The following is a 12,634-nucleotide window of genomic DNA, read 5'->3' as shown; positions in this document are numbered from 1 at the left end:
GTGCTAGTGAATAACCAAAAACCTAACCCCTTTTGGAGAAACTCTAAGATGGTTCCAATCAAACCTTCATCTCCTAGCCTTGACCCTGATCTGATTAGTAACTTCTCCCAGGTTCTACCATATAGTTTTGTTGTTACCTGTTCCCTACTCCACTTGAAGACGTGGTTACCATCGAAACGCATTATGGAATCATCTGATACACTTGTGTCCTTGAGTTCCTAGCGCTCCTCTGACCGTTTTAGACTGGTTTCACCTTTGCGTTTTTTGCCGCTGTGTTTTAGCGCAAAAAAAGAATGTGCTTTTTCCCTTTTTCTAGTTGATTTTGATGATTGGCAGCTGTCCCACACTTCTCATCATGCGTTTCAAAAATGCAAACGCAGGAAAAAACGCATGTAAACGCGTCAAAACGCCGCGTTTGTTTTAAAACATGCAAAAACGCATGCGTTTTTAAACGCAAATGTGAAACCAGCCTTATTCATTCAACTACTGCCATTTGAGAGTCAGATCTTGTTTCTCCAATTGAAGTAAGCTACCGTGGTTTGGATGTCTAACAGGATATGAACATGCTGGTCATGTAAATACTAGAGAAACTTCACCACATACTTAACTGCCAGTAGCTCTTTTAGGTTGGAGGGACTTAGTCTAGAGCAAGGTGTTTGGATAAGAGAAGAAAGGCTGTCTCCCGAATATGCTGCCCATCCCTTCGGTCTTGCATCTGTATTTATGCTTAAAACCTAATTTCTCCACATGACTCCTCTTGATAGATTCTCTATGCTTAACCACCAAAAGGAGAAACTAATCGTAGCTGAAATAAGAATTTATCTTCCTTCTAAACACCCTTTTAGCACACTTTCATTTGTCCAAATACCTTGCTGTAACTTTCTGGTATGCAACTGAGCATATAGCAATGCTGGGATACAAGATGTCAGCAACCCTAACAATGATTATGTCCTTCCTGAGAGTCATGATAGGGCTGTTTATCACTTGTGACACCTGACGCAATATCTTTCCCTTCTTTTCCTCTGGAGGATAGCAGCTCTGGCATACGGAGTCTAAGAGGAAGCCCAGAAATATCTGACCAGCCTTTACTTCCTTATTTTCAGAAGCTCGTCCAATTCAGTCAGGTTGGTTCTGGCACCTGGTAACTGGGAATTTGTAATGTTTGATTGATCTGGCCACAATCAGAAAATCGTCTAAAGCTACGTTCACATTTGCGTCTTTGGGCACAGCGTCGTCGAACCGCAACTCAAAACGCATATACACAATGCGTTTTTTGATGCATGCGTTATCCTAAAATGCTTTTACTGTCTAGACACTTCATCAATGGGTTTTTACTCAAAAGGCGCATGCGTTGTACAACGCAGGCACCTGCACCCTATGCGTTTAACATAGTTTTTTTTGGCGCATGTACGACGCAAGTGCGTTGCATGCGTTTTTGATCGGAAATTTGGCGCAGGCAAAATGCTACATGTAGCGTCGGCCGCACCCTGTCTGGTGCGCCCAAATGACGCATGCGTCGTACAACGCTTCACAACACATACCGGCGCATGTCCATGCGCCACCCATGTTAAAGATAGATAGGGGCGCATGACGCATGCGTCGGTATCAGTCGACGATGCTGTGCCCAAAGATGCAAATGTGAACGTAGCATAAGTATGGTTTAACTAAAGTATTTTGCTCCTGATGGTGAGCTGTCATTCCGCTAAAATTTTCATAAAGGTTACCCAGGTCATCGACAGACTGAATTGAAAATGTCTCATCTTTTTGTTCATGGGTAGAGCCACTCTTAGGAACTTTTGATCCTTCATGTGAATTAGGACATGATAAACGATGCATACTAGGTCCAGAGCGCTATATAATAACACAGAATCAGAAACTTATAATCAACTATAATGGACTCAATATTGAAACGCCATTTTTTTTTTTTTTTTAGGCACTTGATTAGCTTTGCCAGATTGAGGATAGTCCTGAAGGTGCATCCGGCTTGCTTATCAAGAAAAGGGGATAATAGTAACCTCTTCTGTTTTTCATCTACAGGAACTTTGAGAGCTTGTTTTTCAAAAAGTTCCAGGACTTCTGATCACATGGCTAACTGGCAACACCCCCCATGAAGAGTCGTTACCACAAGGATCTGGAGAGGAACAGAAACTCTAGACTCAGGCTGGACTCCACCATATTGACAATCCAGCAATTTGGCGGGATTATTGCCCAGGCAGGGAAGAAGAGGGAAAAGTCTTTCCCCTACTTGGGGAACGGAGTCACTGGGATTTATGTTTGCCCTTCAAGGTAGGATCCCCAAACAAGAATCCTCTGTGTTCTCTTGGCCGGTCTTCCCATTTCTGTTGTTCTCTGACGTCACCGCTGTGCTCTGCTTTACGGCTGGCGGCACTGACAGTCAGTGCAGGGAAACTGACGGCGGGGGACGTGACAGACATCGGAATGTAAGTATGTACTGTTTTGTTTTTTGTTTTTTCAACTTTTACAATGGTAACCAGGGTAAATATCGGGTTACTAAGCGCAGCCCTGCACTTAGTAACCCGATGTTTACCCTGGTTACCCGGGGACTTCGGCATCGTTGAAGACAGTTTCAACGATGCCGAAGTCTTTCCCCAGAACGTCGGTCGCTGGAGAGAGCTGTCTGTGTGACAGCTCCCCAGCGACCACACGACTTACCAACGATCACGGCCAGGTCGTATCGCTGGTCGTGATCATTGGTAAGTCGTTTAGTGTAACGGTACCTTAACCCCTTAATCCCATATGACGTACTATCCCGTCCAGGTGACCTGGGACTTAATTCCCATGGACGGGATAGTACGTCATATGCGATCGGCCGCGCTCACGGGGGGAGCGCGGCCGATCGCGGCCGGGTGTCAGCTGCCTATCGCAGCTGACATCCGGCACTATGTGCCAGGAGCGGTCACGGACCGCTCCCGGCACATTAACCCCCGGCACACCGCGATCAAAGATGATCGCGGTGTTCCGGCGGTGCAGGGAAGCATCGCGCAGGGAGGGGGCTCCCTGCGGGCTTCCCTGAGACGATCGGTACACGGTGATGTGCTCACCGTGTACCGAGCGTCTTCTCCCTGCAGTCCCCGGATCCAAAATGGCCGCCGGGCTGCATCCGGGTCCTGCAGGGAGCACTTCCGGGTCAGGATCAGGCTGCAGCTGCAGCTCTAATCCTGCCCGGCTGTATGTCAGATCACCGATCTGATAGAGTGCTGTGCACACTGTCAGATCGGTGATCTGTGATGTCCCCCCCTGGGACAAAGTGAAAAAGTAAAAAAAAAAATTTCCACACTTGTAAAAAAAAAAATAAAAAAAAAATTCCTAAATAAAGCAGAAAAAAAAAAATATTATTCCCATAAATACATTTCTTTACATAAAAAAAAAACAAAAAAACAATAAAAGTACACATATTTAGTATCGCCGTGTCCGTAACGACCCGACCTATAAAACTGGCCCACTAGTTAACCCCTTCAGTGAACACCGTAAGAAAAAAAAAAAAAAAACGAGCCAAAAAACAACGCTTTATTATCATAACGCTGAACAAAGAGTGGAATAACACGCGATCAAAAAGACGGATATAAATAACCATGGTACCTCTGAAAACGTCATCTTGTCCCGCAAAAAACGAGCCGCCATATAGCATCATAACCAAAAAAATAAAAAAGTTATAGTCCTCTGAATAAAGCGATGCCAAAATAATTATTTTTTCTATAAAATAGCTTTTATCGTATAAAAGCGCCAAAACATAAAAAAAATGATATAAATGAGGTGTCGCTGTAATTGTACTGACCCGAAGAATAAAACTGCTTCATCAATTTTACCAAACGCGGAACGGTATAAACGCCTCCCCCAAAAAGAAATTCATGAATAGCTGGTTTTTGGTCATTCTGCCTCACAAAAAAATCGGAATAAAAAGCGATCAAAAACTGTCACGTGTCCAAAAATGTAACCGATAAAAACGTCAACTCGTCCCGCAAAAAACAAGACCTCACATGACTCTGTGGACCAAAATATGGAAAAATTATAGGTCTCAAAATGTGGAGACGCAAAAACTTTTTTGCTATAAAAAGCGTCTTTTAGTGTGTGACGGCTGCCAATCATAAAAATCCGCTAAAAAACTTGCTATAAAAGTAAATCAAACCCCCCTTCATCACCCCCTTAGTTAGGCTAGGTTCACATTGCGTTAATGGGTTAACGCTAACGGACAGCGTTGCACGGCGAAAATGTCACAATTAACGCCGTGCAACGGGTCCGTTAGCACAACCATTGACAGCAATGTGATTTTCAGGTGTAGCGCATCGCTAGAGCGTGCCATTTTCGGCTCGCGCTAGCAAGGTGCCATTCTTTTGTGGCGCGCCTCAGACGCTGCTTGCAGCGTCCGCGGCGCGCCCGAGGTCCGATCCCCGATCTTCCAGAGCGGGGACGTTAACGCGACCACTAAACACGACACCTAAAAAGACATTGTGTTAGCGCAATCCGCTAGTGCTAAACGGATTTCCCTAACGCAATGTGAACCTAGCCTTAGGGAAAAATAATAAAATTAAAAAAAATGTATTTATTTCCATTTTCCGGTTAGGGTTAGGGTTAGGGCTAGGGTTGGGGCTAGGGTTAGGGTTTGGATTACATTTACGGTTGGGATTAGGGTTGGGATTAGAATTAGGGGTGTGTCTGGGTTAGGTGTGTGGTTAGGGTTACAGTTGGGATTAGGGTTAGTGGTGCGTTTGGATTAGGGTTTCATTTATAATTGGGGGGTTTCCACTGTTTAGACACATCAGGGGCTCTCCAAACGCGACATGGCGTCCGATCTCAATTCCAGCCAATTCTGCATTGAAAAAGTAAAACAGTGCTCCTTCACTTCCGAGCTCTCCCGTGCGCCCAAACAGGGGTTTACCCCAACATATGGGGTATCAGCGTACTCGAGACAAATTGGACAACAACTTTTTGGGTCCAAGTTCTCTTGTTATCCTTGGGAAAATAAAAATTTGGGGGGCTAAAAATCATTTTTGTGGGAAAAAAAAGGATTTTTATTTTCACGGCTCTGCGTTGTAAACTGTAGTGAAACACTTGGGGGTTCAAAGTTTTCACAACACATCTAGATAAGTTCCATGGGAGGTCTAGTTTCCAATATGGGGTCACTTGTGGGTGGTTTCTACTGTTTGGGTACATCAGGGGCTCTGCAAATGCAACGTGACGCCTGCAGACCAATCCATCTAAGTCTGCATTCCAAATGGCGCTCCTTCCCTTCCGAGCTCTGCCATGAGCCCAAACAGTGGTTCCCCCCCACATATGGGGTATCAGCGTACTCAGGACAAATTGAACAACAACTTTTGGGGTCCAATTTATTCTGTTACCCTTGTAAAAATACAAAGCTGGGGGCTAAAAAATCATTTTTGTGAAAAAAAAAAAGAATTTTTATTTTCACGGGTCTGCGTTATAAACTGTAGTGAAACACTTAGGGGTTCAAAGTTCTCACAACACATCTAGATAAGTTCCATGGGAGGTCTAGTTTCTAATATGGGGTCACTTGTGGGGGGTTTGTACTGTTTGGGTACATCAGGGGCTCTGCAAATGCAACGTGACTCCTGCAGACCAATCCATCTAAGTCTGCATTCCAAATGGCGCTCCTTCCCTTCCGAGCTCTGCCATGCGCCCAAACAGTGGTTCCCCCCCACATATGGGGTATCAGCGTACTCAGGACAAATTGGACAACAACTTTTGGGGTCCAATTTATTATGTTACCCTTGTGAAAATACAAAACTGGGGGCTAAAAAATTTTTGCGAAAAAAAAAATAAATTTATTTTAACGGCTCTGCGTTATAAACTGTAGTGAAACACTTGGGGGTTCAAAGCTCTCAAAACACATCTAGATAAGTTCCTTAGAGGGTCTAGTTTCCAAAATGGTGTCACTTGTGGGGGTTTTTAATGTTTAGGCACATCAGGGGCTCTCCAAACCAACATGGCGTCCCATCTTAATTCCAGTCAATTTTGCATTGAAAAGTCAAATGGCGCTCCTTCCCTTCCGAGCTCTGCTATGCACCCAAAAAGTGGTTTACCCCCACATATGGGGTATCGTCGCACTCAGGACAAATTGCACAACAACTTTTGTGGTCTAATTTCTTCTCTTACCCTTGGGAAAATAAAAAATTGGGGGCGAAAAGATCATTTTTGTGAAAAAATAAGATTTTTTATTTTTACGGCTCTGCATTATAAACTTCTGTGAAGCACTTGTTGGGTCAAAGTGCTCACCACACATCTAGATAAGTTCCTTAAGGGGTCTACTTTTCAAAATGGTGTCACTTGTGAGGGGTTCCAATGTTTAGGCACATCAGGGGCTCTCCAAACGCAACATGGCGTCCCATCTCAATTCCAGTCAATTTTGCATTGAAAAGTCAAATGGCGCTCCTTTCCTTCCGAGCTCTGCCATGCGCCCAAACAGTGGTTTACCCCCACATATGGGGTATCGTCGCACTCAGGACAAATTGCACAACAACTTTTGTGGTCTAATTTCTTCTCTTACCCTTGGGAAAATAAAAAATTGGTGGCGAAAAGATTATTTTTGTGAAAAAATATGATTTTTTATTTTTACGGCTCTGCATTATAAACTTCTGTGAAGCACTTGTTGGGTCAAAGTGCTCACCACACCTCTAGATAAGTTCCTTAAGGGGTCTACTTTCCAAAATGGTGTCACTTGTGGGGATTTCAATGTTTAGGCACATCAGGGGCTCTCCAAACGCAACATGGCATCCCATCTCAATTCCAGTCAATTTTGCATTGAAAAGTAAAATGGCGCTCCTTCCCTTCCGAGCTCTGCCATACGCCCAAACAATGGTTTACACCCATATACGGGGTATCAGCGTACTCAGGACAAATTGGCCAACAATTTTTGAGGTTCAATTTCTTCTCTTACTCTTGGGAAAATAAAAAATTGGGGGCGAAAAGATCATTTTTGTGAAAAAATATGATTTTTTATTTTTACGGCTCTGCATTATAAACTTCTGTGAAGCAATTGGTGGGTCAAAGTGGTCACCACACATCTAGATAAGTTCCTTAGGGTGTCTACTTTCCAAAATGGTGTCACTTGTGGGGGGTTTCAATGTTTAGGCACATCAGTGGCTCTCCAAACGCAACATGGTGTCCCATCTCAATTCCTGTCAATTTTGCATTTAAAAGTCAAATGGCGCTCCTTCCCTTCCGAGCTCTGCCATGCGCCCAAACAGTGGTTTACCCCCACATATGGGGTATCAGCGTACTCAGTACAGATTGTACAACAATGTTTGGCATCCATTTTATCCTGTTACCCTTGGTAAAATAAAACAAATTGGAGCTGAAATAAATTTTGTGTGAAAAAAAGTTAAATATTCATTTTTATTTAAACATTCCAAAAATTCCTGTGAAACCCCTGAAGGGTTAATAAACTTCTTGAATGTGGTTTTGAGCACCTTGAGGGGTGCAGTTTTTAGAATGGTGTCACACTTGGGTATTTTCTATCATATAGACCCCTCAAAATGACATCAAATGAGATGTGGTCCCTAAAAAAAAATGGTGTTGTAAAAATGAGAAATTGCTGGTCAACTTTGAACCCTTATAACTCCCTAACAAAAAAAAATTTTGGTTCCAAAATTGTGCTGATGTAAAGGAGACATGTGGGAAATGTTACTTATTAAGTATTTTGCGTGACATATCTCTGTGATTTAAGGGCATAAAAATTTAAAGTTGGAAAATTGCGAAATTTTCAAAATTTTCGCCAAATTTCCGTTTTTTTCACAAATAAACGCAAGTTATATCGAATAAATGTTACTACTAAAATGAAGTACAATATGTCACGAGAAAACAATGTCAGAATCGCCAAGATCCGTTGAAGCGTTCCAGAGTTATAACCTCATAAAGGGACAGTGGTCAGAATTGTAAAAATTGGCCCGGTCATTAACGTGCAAACCACCCTCGGGGCTTAAGGGGTTAAGAATTCTCATATCTTCAAATGGTAATGTAGATCTTTTCAAACACTTGACATCTGCCACATCAATATTGGGTGCTTTATCCAACAAGGCTGTGCATCTTCAAAGGGATACTTCATATTGGATGAGGGTGTGACGCCACAGCATTTAATCTTAATTATCCAGACATTATTTTCAGAAGCCCAAGTGGCGTAGGCTATTATCTGAACATTGACTATTGAATTTGTTTTCTTTGGTTGGTCAAGAAATATGGACTATTGTCAGGAGTCTTAATGTTGACACTAGAATTTAGGTTTGTGAAATTGCTTAATGGCTGCGGTTTACCTCTTAAGTCAGCTCCTACAGGTTATGGTCTGCTATCTTTGCAATACAGGGATGCAGGGTCATTGAACTATACATATTTGCTAATATTAAAACCAAAAACACATGGGCTACTTGCACAGTGAACAAGTCTGTAGAAACCTGTTCACACCACCAAAGAACTTGAAGACACAAAAGCACAGAGAGGTCAAAAAATACTCTGTTGTAAAAAAGTCACAGTAAATAAGCAAGTGCTAGTCAAAAAATACAGGGTATTTAGTTAATACGTTTTTTTTTGCAAAAAAAAAAGTATGTTAAGCTGCTCCACCAATCGCCAAGGTATACCGATAATATAGCAGTCCTGTCTAATGTATATAATCCCTATCTGATGTATTTAAAAACCTGATCATCTGTATAGTACCTGTATGAACAGGGTTCAGAGAGAAAATATCAATGTAGAACATGCGAGATGGAACAGCTACAATGCAAATGACCCACAGAGTGGTGGACTCCCCAGTCTTGTAGAAACAAGAGAATAATGATAAAACCAAAAACACATGGGCTACTTGCACAGTGAACAAGTCTGTAGAAACCTGTTCACACCACCAAAGAACTTGAAGACAAGGGATGCAGGGTCATTGAACTATACATATTTGATAATATGTTCATTACAGTGCAGCAGGCCATCTGCAAAACAGTGGAAGAAAAACTATGAAAATTGATTACTCAATGAGAGATGAACCCATGCCACCTTTCTCCAATCCTGTGGAAAAATGCCTGAATAGGAGCTGTGACCTATAAAATGGGAACTGCCCCTGTATCAAGAGTAACTTTACATAACCACAACCAGGACACCATAACTCCATGAAGAGGGACACAGATTCAACATTCTACAGGATGCCAGCTTAATGGACCTCAGCCCTAGCTGGAGGAATACAGATCTGCTCCATTGACCATCACTGAATCCATGGAGATGTTTGGGGAAACCAGGATTGGGACCCACCTGGCTCCATGGAGATGTTCAGAACAGCCAGTCACCTGGCCACATGCCTCAATGGACTGTCAGCTTTCTAAGCTTGTCGTTACCTCCTCTCTCTGGGTGCCCACCAAAATCGGGGCTCCATAGGTGGGGGTAGCTGGCTCCAGCAGCCCAAAAGTCACAGCTGTGCTAATCACGGCGAGTCAGCACAAGGCTGACACTCTAATTTGCACCATCGTGTGTACTTGCTGGGACTAGTGATGAGCGAGTATACTCGTTGCTCGGGTGACCTCCGAGTATTTGTTATTGCTCGGAGATATAGTTTTCATCGCCTCAGTTGCATGATTTACGGCTTCCAGATACACTGAATACATGTGGGAATTCCCTAACAAACAGGCATTCCTCACATGTATTCAGCATATCTGAAAGCCGTAAATCATGCAACTGAGGCGATGAAAACTATCTCCGAGCAATAACAAATACTCGGAGGTCACCCGAGCAACGAGTACACTCGATTACTCACTAGCTGGGACATTTCTATGTGTTGGTCAGTTGGTGGTTCAATAAAGTATTGCCACACTGTTTTACCTTCAACCTGTGTTGTCTGAGAAGTAATCTGCGCCTTGGGAAAAGAGAATGGGCGTTCAAGCCCAGGTCTACGTGAACTTTCTCAAGACAGCCGAGCAAGCAGCTGAGAGCACCCACTGACCTTTGTGTCTGAGGGCTGTGAATCTTTCTTTTCAAGCATTCTCCACTCTTTCTAAATGAGGGACTGGATCTTTTTACTCACTGGAAAGGTTCACCGTTTTTTCTCCTCCAGCCCCCAAAACATGATGTCCTGCGCCGACTTTTGGGCCCTAGAATCTACAACGCCAATGGTGTTTTGACCTGATGAAAGTCTTCTACTGCATAGCACATTCTGCATCACCGTCTCAGAATGAAGAGGATTCTAAAGACACACAATTCCCCTTATGACTTAACCGATTTTTCAGAATCCGATAAAATTCTAGCGCTTTTTTTCCCCCCCCCGTGTTGATCTCCTTCTTGGAAGATCAAGGATTTTAGATAGCTTTTCCCCTCTGCCCTAATAACCTCAATTTTAAGGCAAAATTGGGGGATTCGTTGCAGGCTGTTGCAATGCTGGCTTGACAGTCTCTCTTGCTACGAGCTATGTAAGTCTTCTCTGAAAAACGCACAATATGTTAAACTTTGCCGCACATTTCCTAGAACTCTAACAATTAAACAATAATATGAAGGACCCATTACAAAAAGGTGAACTCTCACAAAGATCACTCACTGTCTAACACAGGTACCGGAGTGGGAGGCGGAATCATATCACCCAAGTAATCTTCTATGGAGGTCGCTACACTAGTGCTTTTACCTTGCTGGCTGGTCCTACTTTTGCTTCTGGTGTACTTTTTATCACCAGTGCCAAGCTGATACTTCTGCAACTGCTCCCCTACCACATTGTAGCCAGACCTTCTCTCTAGTGGGGTCAGTCTCAATTACATATGGAATCAGCCAGGTACAGTGCCTTCCTCCTCCAGAACCCCAAGGAGTCAGTGATGTGCTCGTCATCAGAGTGCGCCTCAAGATTGTGCAGACTCCAGGTTACGAAGCGGTCGGCAGACACAGGTAAATGCACCTACAGGACCTCCGCCCTGCTCTTCCAGGCACCTGGCCAGGATAAGCTTTTCTTCCATTTTCTTTCTATACCGAATCCTTCAGATTTACATTCCCCTCAAGAATAGGTCATCAACTGATGTGGCAGAGGGGTTCCACCCTATTATTCTGTAGGTTTCTGGTCCTTGATGGGTGGATCTCCTTGTTTTGGGGCGGCAGTCTTGGGTGAAAAAAAAAAAATTAACATATTTCCTCCAGGGGCTTGCTAGCTTTGAGTCATGGGGTCCTGCTACAGTCATCGTTCACTAGAGGGTGAGCTGTGGCTGTAAGCACACCCCAGCACTTTGACAGCTGGCTCTACAGCAGGTCACTTTCAGGATACTTCACCCATTCAAATAAATGGCAAAAACTGCAGGTAAAAACCATCAAGAAGGCATGCAAAACACACATTTTATGCAGTGTCTTACCTGCCAACACTCAACAAGTACACATAACATTACATACCAAATATTTAATCTCACTTTCACCATTAATCACATCATGCATAAAAAAAAATCTGATGTGTCCTCCTCTTACACCTCGATTTGGGATGTAATTTCCACAGGATTTAGAAGCAGATTTCAATTTCTTTATTGAAAATCTGCAACATAGATTTGTGTGGATAAGATTTGATGAAATGTTGGTTTTGTGATTATGCCTACAAATCTGCAGCTAAGACTTGAACTTACCCATAATACTAAGTGGCCTAAATATGTATCAATGACTTTCTTCAGTCAAGTAATCGTCCAACATTTAAAATTCTGAATTGACAGGGTTACTGGATTTGAAAAATGTATTTTGTCACCAAAAACAGTGATCTCTAGCTGTGCTGTTACGATGGCTCATTAAGACACTTCACACTATGCAGAAGATAATGATGCAAAAAAACTATAGTGCACCTTATCTAGAGTGTCAAATTTCTTATACTTATGTGTCTTGGCAAAAAAAAAGTTAAAAATCTATTTCCAATATGCTATTTAGTTTGAGACCAGTTGAGGGGGCATGTTTCCCCAGACTAGTATACCGACCAGTCATGCTTCCGTGCCTCAGAAGGCGTGATAACATGGTGAGAATAAGCCAGCATCAACACCGGCTTTCTGCAAGTCTTGCGCATGCATGCGACTTTCATGTTGGTGCAAAGGGAAGATACATCTGAACTAAGCATTGACATGAAATGATGAAAGTTGCAAGCATACAGTGACATGTCTTGCAAATCATGTTACCATGCCGTTGTGGGTGTGTTGACATGTTTGGTGGGACAAGTAGTTTCGGGACACCAATACCCCTTTGACTAGCCAAAATAATTAGCATATTGGAAACTGATTTGTAACTTTATTTTGTGCCATCACTTATACTGTACAAGAGGGCGTGAAAAAGAATAAACACATGGTGGCGGTTTGGTGGCAATGGGTGACCTGTCAGGTTACCTTCAAATAAAATTACAGCGTCAGTGAGCCTCTTCCGTTCATAAGTGGCTTTTTTTCTTCTTCCTCTTCTTTTAGGCGTAATTAATTCCATTGTATAGTTGATTTACTTATAGTCCATGTTCTAGCCACAATTTCTGGCCTAAACAAGCCGGATCAAAAGCACAAATGAGACTTCGTTCTGGTGAGGAAACCAGCAGTCGGGCCAAAAATTCTGAGCATATCACAGACCATTGTTTCCCAAACATTTTAAAAAACAGTTTTTTAAAAAATGTGATTATGCACAGGTGAGGTACAACAGAGGCTGT

This window comes from Ranitomeya imitator, chromosome 1 (genome assembly GCF_032444005.1).
Source record: "Ranitomeya imitator isolate aRanImi1 chromosome 1, aRanImi1.pri, whole genome shotgun sequence".
In the NCBI taxonomy this organism is placed as follows: Eukaryota; Metazoa; Chordata; class Amphibia; order Anura; family Dendrobatidae; genus Ranitomeya; species Ranitomeya imitator.
The sequence above is the reverse complement of the archived record's forward strand: the minus strand, read 5'-3'. Positions refer to the sequence as shown.